The following is a 15,613-nucleotide window of genomic DNA, read 5'->3' on the forward strand; positions in this document are numbered from 1 at the left end:
CGCTATAGAAATAAAGGTGAATTGAATTGTATATTAAAGGAATAGTTTTCCAGAGATGGGTTGTGGCTGGAAAGACATTCCGCTGAGGCAACTCCGGATTAATAAAGGGACTAAGCCAACAAGAAAATGAATGAATGAATGATTTAAAGGAATAGTTCAAGCAAAAAATACATTTCTGTAAACATAAATATTTTTGGGTGAACTATCTCTTTAATCAGGCAGATGTCCTTGGGTCATTACATGTATTATTTGAATAATAATTTTATATTTAGCTGCTATTAAATAATTTCTCTCTGACTCTAACAATGCTCATCTCACATTGTACGACACCAGACAAGACATTATCCAAAATCAAGTTTTTTATTACTTAAATCTCTCCTAAAAAAGTAAATAAGTCTGTTCTGACCAGCTTTAACATAGCACTGAATATGTGTGAGGTTATGCTTTGTATATTCTAGAGTATAACAATGTTGTGGATGGTAAATTGCACATTAATGTGAATAAAAGTTAAACAGTCTCATATATTTATCCATCATGCACAACACAACACATAGCCAACTATTGAGTTTTTATTGAATCCGGAAAAAGGTTCTTTTTTGAAGCATCAACACAATATCTAATAAAACAAAGACTCACAGCTCGGTGGACTTGAATGTAATAGTTATGCTTATGAAGTTAACTCTGGCATTATTTAAACAGTGTTTAAAACTCTGAATCCGGTGATTACAATGGTTGCAGAGTGTGAAATTAGATGAAGATAGTAGTTTCTCTAGGAGATTCGTCTGGAAACTAATGGAAACAGGGCTCATTACACTCGCCTTATATTTAATTAAGTCTTTCCCATAGAAATTAAAAGCCTGATCTGCAATATTAAACACAAAATGTTCCCCACAGGATATAAGCTTACGGGGAATAACGCTACAGCGTGGCTGTGTATAGAAGCTGACAGCAGTCTCTACTTCACTTAGATTGGGTTGACAGACAGCGGCGCTGCTGTGCTGGGGACCAGGGGAATTCTAGGTGATGTATGAATTTGCAGACAAATGAACTGTGAATGTGGGACAAGAGTGAACTCCACCCCTTAGAGGTCAGAGAATGCACAGACTCCCATAAGAGAATAACATATGGTGTATCAGCATATCAGACATATAAGGAAAGGAGTATAATGGTCCAATGTTGTACTAATATTACGGTGCAAAACAATCTGTTAATTCACAGTTTTATGACTGAATATGTTACCAGAAATGGTTCATAGCCTGTGATTGATGGGGGTACATTTTCTTTTTTTTAATGCATTATGGGACTGATATCTGTTTTAACACTTTTTTATGTTGAAAATGTTTCTAGAGTTTAAGTTACTTTTATTGACATAATTATTATGAAACAATACATTTATCAAGTTCACTCAGAAGGGATTTGTTTTAGGAAAGTTTACAATTTCAAAACACTTAATAGAGCTGAAATATGGGAATGTCCTCTGAAAAAAAGATATCTGGTCATCTTATTAAGACGTTTAAATCATAGATGACCTAAGTTGGCCTATGGTAACCTTTGATTTGGTCCACCATCCCATCTGAAAAGAGAGGGAGAATGATAGGGAGGTGGCTGGGGCAAATTCCTTTGACAGAGATTGTTATTTCGATTCTAATGTAACCTTTTGTTTCTTTGTTTTATTGCTGAGCTACAAAAAAGCCAACTAAAAGTAAATGATTCAATTAATGCATTGTAAATAAATCAGACTTTTAAAATGTAAAACCTGTCACTTGACAAAAAACAATGCACAAGACATCGTCGAGCAAATCAGCAGCACATCGACTAGTGTTTTCAGCACTGAACTCCATTGTGTTATAAATGAGACTGTTTATGTTTTTAATGTAATAAGTTGCAAAATGATACTGCATTAGTTAATATAATTTAAAACAATGTTTTCTAGTTATTTTTAAAATATTAGCGAAAATATTAAGAAATTAGCCATGGCAAATTTAATATAAAACGGTGTGATATATTCGGTTTGGTAAATAATCGGCCCACATCCCTCAATCAAGTTTGATTTTTAGGCCTGTATAAGAAAATGTTTGGGCACCCCTGGTTTGAAATTTTTATATAAAATTAGCATTTTTCTAAGGCTGTTGTGTGTAGTATTGGTAATTTTACCCATAGTACAAATAATAGGTTATTATCATTGTCTTACTGTGAATTCACTGAACGTAAACAAAGGAGGCTGAGAAAAACGCCCATTTTAGAGGAAATTTTTAGAAGGCTTTTCTGAAGACACACTGGACTCTTCAAGTATTTATTAGAGTGTAAATTGAATTTTACTACCAAATAAAAATTCTAAATGTAGCAAAATAATGGTAAATGAAGTGCAATTTACCCATCCTGTTCAGGGCTTGTTGTTTCTAGTGTTATTTAGTATTACGGTTGAGGTTATTATTATTACTATTACATTTTTTTTTCTTTCCCCCAGTTTCTGTTTAATGGAGATAATCTATATTTTTTAAATATCTAATTTCTAACTGATTTATTTTTATTTTTGCCATGATGACAGTAGATAATATTTTACTAGATACTTTTCAAGATATAGTATTTAGCTTAAAGTGTAATTTAAAGGCTAATTAACTAGGCAGGTTATGGTAGTTGGGGAAGTCATTGTACAACAGTGGTTTGTTCTGTAGCCAGTAGAAATAACAGACAATGTTTTTAATCTGGTGAGACTTTAAATGAAATATTTTTAAAAGCTTATCCTAAATTTGTACATTTTTTATCAAAAGTAATCCTTTTAGATTTTTATCTTATATTTTATTATTATTATTAATTTATTTTATCTTGTGAATTATTTATTGTTTATTTGTTACAATATTTTTATAGGTATAGAAAAGTGGCATTTAGGTGTCATGGTGGCGCAGTGGGTAGCACAATCATCTCACAGCAAGAAAGTCGCTGGTTTGAACCTTAGCTGGGTCAGTTGGCATTTCTGTGTGGAGTTTGCATGTTCTCCCTGTGTTGGCGTAGGTTTCCTCCAGGTGCTCCGGTTCCCTCATTTTTTGCCATGACATAGCCAGAGAAGCTGATATGGCAATAAACTCAAAATTCTCTCTCTGTAGCCAGTAGAAAAAAAAATCTGCAGACAAAAAAATATATATATTAGAAATACTGTGAACATTTCCTTTATCCGTTAAATATCACTTAAGAAATATTTAAATAATAATTAACTAATAATTTTGCCCTCAACTGTGTGCATGCACTGTATGTAAACATGTTTGAGTAAGTGTTGAAAATATAAACTGTGTTTACATATGCACAATTTTAGAAAGGTAAAAGAAAATCCATTATTTATCATTAATATAATTATATTTGTATATCAACTGTAATGAATCATTTGAATAAGCTAGGCTTGATTAAAATAATGAAATCGTTTAGCAATTAAATAAAGTTAAATAGGGTATATGCACAGCTAATGTTTCATTCCATGCTAATAAACTTCAGATGAATGGTTAGTGTGACGTTTTTCAATTTTATACGGTTCCTTTTACAGCATCGATGTTGTAATGTAATTACAATACATTCAGTTAAATAGACTTCGGCATGCATTTAGTTGTTCAAATGTAAAACAAGATGAAAAGTCGTTTAACACGCACGCGCCCGTCAGAAACTCCATTGAAAATACTAGAGTAAAATAAATTTTCGTATTTTAAAGACATGGCGCTGACATTCTGAGACCCACATCATATCGTATAAGAATCAGGCAGTGAAGATCATTGATTTTTAAAGAAAACAGATTTTAGACGTGCCGATTTTGTAATGGCATACAGTTCACTGGAAGCGTTTGACCCAGGTTACTGAAAAATTAAAAGTCCTTCTGCATACTTTCGCATATGCCTTATTAGCTAAAATAAAAATAGGAACAAAATCAAATGCTATTTAAATAAATATAAAAAATGCATTTGATGTCATTAAACATTTCATGATCACATTGTGAGTTAAAAGAAAAAAAAAAACTGCCCAATAATCCAATGGACTCATTGTATATAATAAATGTACATGTATGTCTGCATAAGCCACAGTTTACTTACAGACAACCACTATTTCTAATGAGACGACATTGGTTTATTGTAACCTGCATTGGCCTTACAGTCTAGACCCCTTGTTGTGCTTATAAGCACTTTGTAGTTTATATGGCAGTTACAAGGTTGTTATCCTGTCCAATATTCTGTGCTGTCTGAGTCGAATGTCCCTGCACTACCTCTCCAGTACAGTTTACACTTTTATTGCTCTTTAAAAAGTGCCCTATGAAAATCCTTGAAACTTGAATCTAAATATTTATCCTCCATTAAGTCACATATTCCCTCTCATGCTCCTACATTTTATACATCCTCAGGCAATCCGGACAATATTTGGCTCCCTCTAAGATACACGGCAAACAATAAAATTACCCTCCATCATTGACAAAGTAATCCTTGCTAGTCTCCACACACTTCATAATCGGCGCAGGAACAAGCAGAGTGACACACACCCATCAACACATGCTCTTTTGCAGAGATTATCTCACCAAACAAACCCTCTGAAGGTTTGGAAACACTCCAATCCATGCAAGAACAGTAAAGTTGCGTGAAATGCACAAATCATAGCGATGGCGGGTCTGCGGTTGTTCGTGATCCAGACTCTTATACCTACTCGCAACTGTAGTTTAGAGTGACATTGAAATAGCTTTATTGCATTAGCTCTGACACATCCAGACAGAAACAATTCAGGAAATCAGCACTCAGTCTACAAATTACGCAGGTTTTAAAATGGTTCGTGTGACAACTGAAATTACCTTCCCCAAAAGCAAATACAAGGAAAACAATAGCCTCATTTTAATCAATTAGTTTGAAACTCAGGTATGGTATTGGGCTTGGCATATTGCTATAAATCTGTCCATATGAATGTTGTAGCAACATGGCCTATAAATACCAGAGGTTGCTAGTGTGAATAAAGCTACAAATTTGACATTAATAAGGTGAAAAAAACATCACTTTGTGAATGCCAGTATGATCTCACCACGTATGAAATACGTAATGGCTAATTTATATTCATCATATATCAACATTCACATTCATCTGAAGTTCAAAGACAGCTAAAATGCCATATTATCTAAAGACTCGCATCTGCCGCACAATATCCCATGCTATACTTATTATCAACCTTGTTTCCATTGCATTTGTTGTTTTGTCTGTTGTTGGGTCTATGGTATATTTAAAGAGTTTTTTATCAAATCTTTTTTAAAGTTAGGTTTTTATTAATTTATTTTTATGATACTTTTTTTCAAATATATGATGCTTGAGTCATTCTATAGCTTGTAAGTCATTTCAAACCAGAGGGTGCTTTAGAGCTATATTACGGCCACTGACAGTGAGCATCCTCTTTATATCAAACTGACATTCTGTAAACTAACCAGCATGTAAACAATTAGAATTTGGAAAATTACAAAATGTTTGGTAATTAGGATTAGAACTTATGTTGGGAGAAAAATCTATGTCAATTAAAATTGTAAAAAATATTAATGTTTTATTAATTTATTTTGTTCATAAACACTTTTTTTTTTTTACTTACACTACATTAAAAACAGGATAGCAAAATTAATGGTGTTGTTTATTATTGACACATCGAAAAGTGTAATTAACAAAGAAATGTTTTGCTTTGATGGTGAAAAATAAAATATTACATCAGTGCAAGTAGAAAAATAGTATTAGATATTTCTTAGATGTAGATGTATAGATTAGATATATCTTTAATTGCCCTTTGAGTAACATTTTTGATTAACATTTTTGTTAATTAGGCTAGACATTGGACAAAAAAAATTTTTTTTTAAATAATACTGACCTAAAAAGTCATTTTTAAAAATGGAGAAAAAAAGGCGGAACATAAATAAGACTTTATCCAGAGGACAAATATAATAGGAAATACTTCTGTTCTGAAAATTTCTGTTTTGTTAAATATCACTTGGGAAAAAATTAAAAAGATTTACTATATCTGATTTCAGACTTGTTATTTACAACTTATTTAATAATGAGTTTTACATTTTTAAATGTTGGTCCCTAAAATTAAATGTCCCTCTATTCTATGTGTATTGGCAACACCTCTGGTTCTGTCTCTTATATATTTTGTGTGCAAGTATCAAGTTGCTAGCTGCTTTTCACTTCTTTTCCCAATGTTATTACTAATAACAAAGGTTTCTGAATTCTACATATAGCCCCTTTAACAGTGGAATTATCTAGTGAAAAATCTGTCTCTCTATGCTCTCAAGAGACTTTGCTCTCAGTTTTTATGTTGTTTTATAGCACCACTGCTGAGTGCAGATCTCAGCTGATTCTAATATTCAATACTAATATTTAATATTTTTGTGACATTCACCATCATCTATGCCAAAGCTATATATCAGGCTCTTGTATTTCATGTACAGTAACTGCATCATGATGAACTTGTGTCTTGCTGATCTGTTGTAGTGAAAATGACCTAAGGGGACTTAGCAGCATTCTTCTTGTTGCTAGACTGATTTGTAGAAGATCCAGGACAATATAAATGCATAATGATTAAATAATTTAAGCTGAATCAACAATTCAACATGTCCATTTATAAGCAGAGGTAAATCACATTTAGCAGATGGACTTAACCCTATAGATGTGTCTGTGTAAACCATTAGCCACCAACAAATGCCACTTGCTTCATCTCTTTGGTGTTCATCTTACAGAACAAACAGTTTGAATTGGGTAACAATGTGGAATGTCTGAGAAACAATGAAAAAAGTCAACTGTAGTCCAAAATGTCAGGTTTCTACAGTATTTCTACTCTGACAGGCTTGTTTAGTCTCTGGCAGTATTATTAGTCACCAGTGAGGGGTTCATTTTGACTGTGATTATTGCCATGTTAACTGTGAACTGATGGAGCCCATTATCCACTGAAAGTATGACGTCATCACTTTTTGAATGGATAGAGCGATAAGGCCATGCTGGCAACCAGAGGCAGGCTACAATTGTGGGAAAGAAGGTGACCACGTAAACTGGTGTTCCTCATACATAATGAATGCTTATGGAACAGTCTTAAATGTATATAAATGCAATTCTACACCGACTAACTAAACTGCCTGAGAGTTTGAAGGCTCTCTCACATAAATGTTAAGTATGAGTTCTCTCAGCAGATCATCAGCACCCTGAGGACAGACACCGTAAATTAAATATATTTTAAAACATAAAGATAAGTCTGTAAAGTTAATATGTGATATACTACTAGAGCCCAACAAATTTGTGTAATCAAATCTAGTTGTTTGTTGTTCCAAATTTCCTTTCAAAAAATACAAATAAATAAATACTATTAACACATATACAAAAATCTTACAAAGCCAAGTTTAACCTTAATGTCCTTATGAATTGAAAATTCATGTTTATTTTGCTAGTAGTGACATTGTTATTATTTAGGTGAAAAATATTATTCTTTATGATAAAATAATGTGAAAAAATATTGTGGAAGTTAATCTACTAAAAAAATGTTTTGGTAATCTTTCATCAATGTCTGAATATTTACTTCCTTGTTTGAAGTTGCTGCCCTTGTGTTGACATCGATTTGACAGCTTTAGCTACAATACTCTTAACCATGCCCATCTTACCATTAGTTTGCTACAGGGAAATGATTTGCAAAAATAAAGCCCCAACCCTACTCAGTATTTCCTTTCAGTTGAAAATACATCAGCATTGTAAAATAAAAGTCTCCGCAACTTCAGGTTCACATGGACATTAACGTCAAATATTATTTGGTTCTAGTTTTGGGAATAGATTTGTTTGACCTTCATAATGGTTCTCAGACATACTATTCTGCTAATGTGGACAAAACTCTAAAATACTCTGAAAGTGCGCTATTATTCAGAGAAAAGTCATATTCCTGCTTAAGATACTTTTTTGAGACACTTTTTTTTTCTGTCAGTTAAATATATAGGTTCTGTTCAAAATGATAATCCTTTTGATCTGTAGGTATGTGTATAATTTTTAATTTCAGATTTCAGATGAATGTCCATGAGAACTCCTTTGTGGCTCATATGTGTCTTTAAATCATGTCTCTGCTGAGCCTGCACTTCCCAACTATCTAAACAACTTTATGTCATGAAAATGTGAAATTCATGAAAAAGGCCACAAACACTCAAAGTGTCATTTGTGACAAGGCCATGCTGTTCAGGAAGTAATGTCCTTAGGAAAAGTAATTTTTTTTAGAAAAGATAGAGGAAGAAAATAAAAAAACACAAATTAGTGAAGTCTAAACCTTGCCCACCAGTTCAGATGTGCACAATCTTAATATTTCTATTTTGTTTCCTAACCTCTGAGTGGGGTTGTTCATTTAGTTGTCCCTTTTTAGAGTGTGGCTGCAGGTACTCCACTGTCTATCTGAATCAGGATAAATCTGACCAGAGTGTTACAGAAACCACACGGCCAAAAGCATTGGCAGTAGCATGGCCACAGCATGAAGTGTGAGCTGCAGGAACTTTCTAGATTAATGACAGGTTTAACAGATTCTTGCGTTCACACTCCCAAGCATTTACACAAGGGGATCTTACTGGACTAGGCACAGTCAAACATGATTTCTGTTAAAATCCCCCTTCAGTCCTCTTTGGCTGGGATCCACGCAGTGCTACCTGCTTGATGAAACCTTATCCCTGAACTTGCTCCAGATGCCCCCATGAGGTGCATCTTAGCCATAATGCTTTCTACACATGTGAGGGGTGGAGTTGGGTGTTGTGGCGTTGACGTTTTGAAGCAGTAGGGTCTAAAGAAGCTTCTCAACAGGGGAGGTGAGAGAGTAAGAAAACAATATAAATAAAACAGACTGGGATGAAGAAGAAAACACAATGCATAAAACTCTAGTTTTTGCTTTGAACTAGATAAGAAGTGGGATAAAGGGGAGCAGGAGACAGAATACGAAGCCAGCGGAGCCCACAGGTACACAAACATGTGGTTTCAACTTCCAGAAGCTTTCAGCTTGATTCTTTGAATTAGCTATTCAAGTGCAGACATGCTCAAACTGATTCGTTTGCTCCATGTCCAAAAATATGGGTTCCTCTGTAGCCTCTGGAACTGGAGGGTTACTACCTTTAAGTTATTATCATGAATGAGAGATTAAAAAAAAGCAGAGAACCTGCTTAAGACAGCCAAAGGAGGATGAATGGGGTGAAAGCGCAGGGTGAAAACCTCAAATGGAGATTAAAAGTTAGTAAATGGGGGAAATAAGAGAGGGCTTTGCTTAGTACTAAATGTGGGTCAGGCATGACCATGACCTTCCCATACTGCAGATGTTGTCTTCTTTGAAGCACATTCTTACCATCCTAGAGGGAGTCTACCAATAACACAGGTGTAGACACACTTTCCTGCGCTAGGCTGCGTAATTTATGGCAATGGGTTGCCTAAGGGAGTCATTAGAGAGGGGTATTCCCTGTCAGAACGAGATCCTTGTTGCTGGCAATGGCCCTAGATAAAGTCGACGATGAGAACCGATGTAGATAAAGTCATGAGCACAGAACGGAAAGAGGCCCCTCTTGTCTCTTGTATACACATCCTCTCAGGCCGCCAAGCTTGGAGTTGCATGTTCTGCACAGCTCACCATAAACAGCTCTCGCAGGCCAACAGACTTCATGCCTGAGTGGGGCTCCTTCAACCCGCTGAATCATGAAATGTTTCAAGAATGGTGTCACCACACCAAAGACTCATCTCGCAATGAGCTGCCACTGGGTGGAGATGGTGAGCAGCTGTAAGGGCAGTGTAAATGACAGTAAACTGCTGATAAACTATTAGTTTATTGTCATATTTGTTATTGTTTACCATGATAAACTACATATTAATCATATTAATCATATACATTAATACATTTGACCCAGCTTAAAATTTACTGATTTTGTTTAAAACTTAAAATCTTTTAACATTTTTGCTAAATGACATGCACATATTGTTCACCACACAACTACACAGCAAAATATGGGGACCCAAAACAACTCTATGGGTGTTAATTTCAACCCTTTGAAAGTGTCTCATGGGGTCCACTCAAAAAAGAGTTAAATCAACACTTTCAAAAGGGTTGGCACATTGACACCGAAGTAAGGGTTAATTTTAACTCTGGGCAGAGTTAAAATATGTAACTATATTTAACACCGCCTGGTGTAATATATTGTTATTTCATTCAACTCTCTTGAGTGTAAATATGGTAAAAAGGTCAAATAGACTGTAAATTACAAAATAAAAAACATTTTATTTGAAAACATTCACCACTTCAACAATTCATCCAGTTTTTAAAATGCAACAATATCAAATATGCTTTAAATGTTTTATTAGTACAAACAGTATCAACAAAATATGTATGACCAGTGCTCAAAAAGGCTGTTTCAGTCCTTTGGTCCAAACTTGATGTTTCATCAGAGCCATTTGAAAGTTCAATATAGCGTCACTCATAGTTTTCTTCTGAACGCATAGTTTTCTTCTGAAATTACATTTTAAACAACTTGGCATGCAAATCTTTCACTTCTGGTGTTTCCTTGGTCCTCCATATCAAACACAGCAGTTTAAATGAAGGTACAAATGCTGTAAACTTGTGTGAAAACAAACTGGAGCTAGGAAATCTCATCAAGCATGTCCTGTGAATGAAGTGCTTCCCAGCCACAGGATGACCTTTTTATCCATGACGATGTAGTAGCTGCTGATCGCTCGTCTGGTGGTTCCTGATGCACGGATATAGGGTGATGCTCATCTAAGAACTCTTCAAGACTCCAGCATGACTAAGAAAAATGTTTGAAAACAAATTGCAATCAAATTCTATGATATATTTAAAAGAACATTTAAAGTAAATAAAACATTCAAGAAATCTAAACTCACCTTTTGAAAATCTTTATGATGATCCACAACTTGACTCTCCCAGCTGGTTGAGGTGACAGGATTTGGAAAAGTAGAAAAAAACACATACATCACTGTTGGATCTCCAAAAACAATTAGGTTAACCACTATGGCTAGAACTGGAAAAACAGGCAGCTGTCTGTCCAGAATCCTGAATTTAACACAACACTTGGAGCTAAATTTAGAGGAGCTTAAAATCTTTTATATCATTTAGTGATGCTGACTTCCCCAAAATATTGGCCACAGTGTAAAAAATATTCATAAACTTACAGTTTTCTGTAAGCGTGTGCGTGCATGTGTGTGTGCGTGTGCGTGTGTGTGTGTGTGTGTGTGCGTGCGTGTTTCTTTACCAGATTCAACTTGTTAGGCCCTTTCAGGTCCAGTATTGACACCACCTTTCCTGGAGTCTAGCAGATGTTTCAGGTGCAAATATAATCTAAAATATTAGGATAAGCAGAAGAGGAAAAGTGCAAAGCAGAGCAAAACATTATTTAAGTAACAGTTCACCCACAATACAAAACTTATCACCTTCATGTCATTCGTTATTCTCTAATGCTCTAATACCCTCTTAGCTTATTGTGAAACAAATACAGAACTTTATCAAACATACCTTCATTATTATCACCACATATGACCAAGAAGGTGTGCTTGGTCATTTCACCAACTCTGGAAATACACCATCCGTCTCTAATCAGCCACCGTCACAGGGTCTTGTGTTATTGTATAGAGAACTGTGGCTGTTAAAAAACAACAACACATTAGTATCTAACACATATGCATAACCTTCAGATAAAAGAGAGATAAACATCACAAAGTATACCTTACACTTTTTCAGATATCTTTTGATTCAGATTTTGATTATTGATAATAAATCTACAAATCAAACCTGTATCATCATTAGGCTGCTCAAATATGAATCAGTTGATTAATTTTACAGACAGGTGGCTGTTTACAACGCACTAAATTGTCTTTAATAAAACGGAAATGTTGTGTACAGTACATGCTAAGTTTAGCCTATAGTTTTAAGCACAATATCATGTGGGAGAAAAAGCTTGATTAAGATGTTCCTGACTACAGAAATAGCCTAACTTACTAACGTCAGACATCCCGAGTTGGGAAAAGTCATTTTCGGGGGATACAGAGTTGATTTGCGGGAGGTAGCGGGAGAGATGGGTACCTGAAGAGTAATGAGATAAGTTGCGCGCGACGTACCTAAAGAGCGGTGGGGGTGACTTGCGCGCGACGTACCTGAAGAGCTGGGAGGGATGCGGTGGAGAGGGGTGTGCAAAGTGTTTAATGACCGGGCGGGAGACGCGCGATTTCCAGGAGATTATCATTCATTTGCGGGCATCTACTTGGGCATCTGGGAGTCTCTGTGCATTTGCGGGATAACGTTAACGTTAGTCCCGCAACTTCCGGGAGACTTCTGTAACGTCAAATGTCTGATAAAGTGCAAACGCGGTCATTTAAAGACATTAATGTTAACATTCCGACTTTAATGGTTGTCAACACTTAATATAATTCAAGCGTAACTGTTACGTTATCACACGAGTCTATGGACTAACGTTATATGGACGGCCACGAATGAACCAGTTTAACTTAAAAGGGCCGTGGTGTTTAAAATAACCAAATTAACGTACACGAATAACAAACAATCATATGTTTCAGTCAGGAAGCCTTTTACAAGTAAGCATGTTCATTTACTCACCAGATATGTTTTAGAAACTTTCCTGAGCTTATGGAAACCGTCCTGTGTTGCCGTTAGCATCTGGGCAGAGTAGGCTAGGCGGCTCCGGGGATTCCCTCGCTAGTTTGCTTCGAATTAAAGGAGAAGTGTCGATTTTATTTTACAGATGGGTAACAACGCACAAAATAGCATTAAGCGTGACAGAAATGTGTTGAACATGTACATTTGATGTTTTTATGCACTATGTATGCGTGAGCAAGCATATATAAAAACATTCTTGAAAAGAAGTCAATAGTAATGCAGTTAAGCTAGATACACAAACGACCATGAATGAACCGCAGAAGTTTAAAATTGTCACTCCATTCTAAAGTTATTAACTTAACAATATGTTTACAACTGTATTTCCTTAAAGAAAGTCAGTAAAATACCAACATTTAGGTAGTTTGACTCACCAGTTGCTGTTCTAAACCTCAGATGGAAAATGGCGTCTGGAAAATTCTTCAGTGACTGGGGCTGCATGAATTCCCGGATGTTGGAAATAACACCACCAAGTGTTGAAAAGATAACTCCTTGATTTCGCATTCAATAAAATCAATTTTAACTCTTATTATATTCATTTATCAAAATCTAACTCTTTAACGTCAACACTTTACTCTGAAATGCTTCAACACCGAGAATTTAACTCTGATGAATTTGCTGTGTAGCAATGTGAGCTAACAAAATCATATGGTTAGTTTTGATTTCTTGGGCACTTTAAGGTTGTCTTGTTCAAGTCTTTGGGACTGTAGGTGTAAAAGATGTTCATACTGGGAATCAAATCTTTGAATTGATACTCTAAAACAACTAGACCTAGAAAGCATTAATGAGATTGCACAGATTATTCACAAATCTGCCAAAATATAAGTAATAGCTGTCTAGATGGCTTTGTTGGTTGTAAGGAGACACCTACAACCTGAGCTGACTTCAAAAGGGAGAGTGATATAACTGCTGGGTTGAGCTGAGGGCTGTGGGAGCAGAGCGAGATTGGTGGTGCGAGTGGTAAGGAGTGCCATACCAATCTCAAGTCCCACAGAGTTGCTCCAGAGGGATAAAGAGATGAACAACTACAATAAATGATGAGAGAGGACAAGGCTCTAGCAACTTGTGTTGTTAATTTTTGTTTCTGCAGCAGTCATTAATAAAGCGTGCTGCTGCTTACTTTACATTTACTGACTAGATTCCACTTTTCTAATCTTTTAACCTTGCTACATTGGTGCCAAAGTGTAGAAGGAAGAATGGGCTGGTGGTGATTGCTCCTGTGGTTGCTTGTTGGATTGGTAATGGAGCAACTTGTTGACAGCTTTGTCGGTAACAGGCAATTGTGTTCATCCAGTCTGAAAGTTGCATAGTGTTGCTTTAAAGCTGTTGTGAAATGAAAGTGTATGTTTTTTTTTTAATTGCGACATGTGAAAAGGTTGTTGAGCACTCCATTCTATTAATTAGGTGTTGTCTGAAGTGTTCTTGCTCTGAAGTGAAGGCAGTTGAATGTGAGTGAATAATATTTCTAAAACGTAGGGGTTTAACCCTGGCATCCTGGCCAAATTTGCCCACTGGCCTCTGTCCATCATGGCCTCCTAACCATCCCCTTATCATAATTGGCTTCATCACTCGCTCAGTTGGCGTTTTTGTGTGGAGTTTGCATGTTCTGCCTGCGTTCTGTGTTCTCCCGGAGATGGGTTGCAGCTGGAAGGGCATGTTCGTAAAAACATGCTGGATAAGTTGGCGGTTCATTCCGCTGTGGCGACCCCGTATTAATAAAGGGACTTAGCCAAAAAGAAAATGAATGAATGAATGAGTAGAGGTCACGTCCCCAGGTGCTTGATCCACAAGAACAGCAAGCACCGAAATCTGCCCACTTTTCATCTGATTACTGACGGCAGGCTTAGAGGGATCACTCTTGATTTTAATAATGTCTTCAGATGAAACGGCAACCGGGGCGCTCCCTTTCTTTAATCTTCCTTTCCGGTGACATCAAATCCTCATTATTGTCTAAAGCACATGTGAATGTCTGTATGACCTTCGTTGTCTGATGCAGAAAGGAAAGGTAAGCGATTATGCTGCTGTCACAGAGGCTCACCTGTATGAGAAAATAATGGTCTGAAACCTGAAAAATGCCCAATGGACGGTATACAGAGTAGGGGATTAAGGCATGTATGAATTTCAAGGTTTACATAACATCCTGTCTACTATGATATAGTCACAGGCACAGCTATAAACTTTACACCCACAAACCGTTGGCTGAACGTCTGATGCGTAAGCCATACAAAATTGGAAGCATTTTATAATTTAAAGCATAGACTCTTTATAATATGTCCAAGAGTTTCATACACTGCTCCGTTATTGCAAGTCATAAACACTCCATTTTCACACCCTTAAACATGACTCTTAATTAAACAAACTGCAATTTGGTTGGTTTACATGTCAGTCAGATGGCCTCTGTTTGGTCCTTAGCCAGTAAAGGTTTGGATGGAGACCAAAATAGAGAATCGTCACCCAGAAGAGATTTTTGCTGCTTGTTTAAACTACTCATTTAAAAGGAGCTGAATCAACACAATACTTGAGCTTTGGACAATTTAATTTGAACAATATAATTGTTTTATGTTCAACCCACTCAAATTTGTAAAAACAATTAAGTTAACTTAATTGATATTTGTTGGGACAACATGAAGAATTGTGTATAACCCAGCATTTTTACAGCATTTCTTTTTATAAAGACTATGAAATCAGTGCTTATGATAAAGTCTTCATGTTCAGTTTGGGGATAAAAAGAGAAGCGAAATATAAAAGATGGGAGCATGATTAAAAATAAATGTTTACAATTTATGATTTAATTAACAGATTACCATTAGATATCACTTTATAACAGACAAAGGCTGTTTATTAATGCATTACATTTACATTTAGCCATCTAGCAGATGCTTTTATCTAAAGTGATGTACAAATGAGGACAATAGAAACGCTTCAGGTCACCGAAGAGCAGCAATAT

The 15,613-nt window shown here is 35.8% G+C and overlaps 1 long non-coding RNA gene across 1 annotated transcript; it reads right to left on the reverse strand.

Moving 5' to 3' along the window:
* Positions 1 to 10,243: 10,243 nt before the first annotated feature.
* LOC137496193 (uncharacterized) lies at positions 10,244 to 13,097 on the reverse strand. Its single transcript, XR_011016342.2, has 6 exons — positions 13,041 to 13,097; positions 12,610 to 12,716; positions 11,512 to 11,638; positions 11,252 to 11,337; positions 10,884 to 10,926; positions 10,244 to 10,786 (listed from the first exon to the last, which is right to left on the reverse strand). It is a non-coding gene; the product is annotated as an uncharacterized lncRNA (long non-coding RNA).
* Between the last annotated feature and the right edge of the window lie 2,516 nt (positions 13,098 to 15,613).

The sequence above is a fragment of the Danio rerio genome, chromosome 7 (genome assembly GCF_049306965.1).
Source record: "Danio rerio strain Tuebingen ecotype United States chromosome 7, GRCz12tu, whole genome shotgun sequence".
NCBI lineage: Eukaryota > Metazoa > Chordata > Actinopteri > Cypriniformes > Danionidae > Danio > Danio rerio.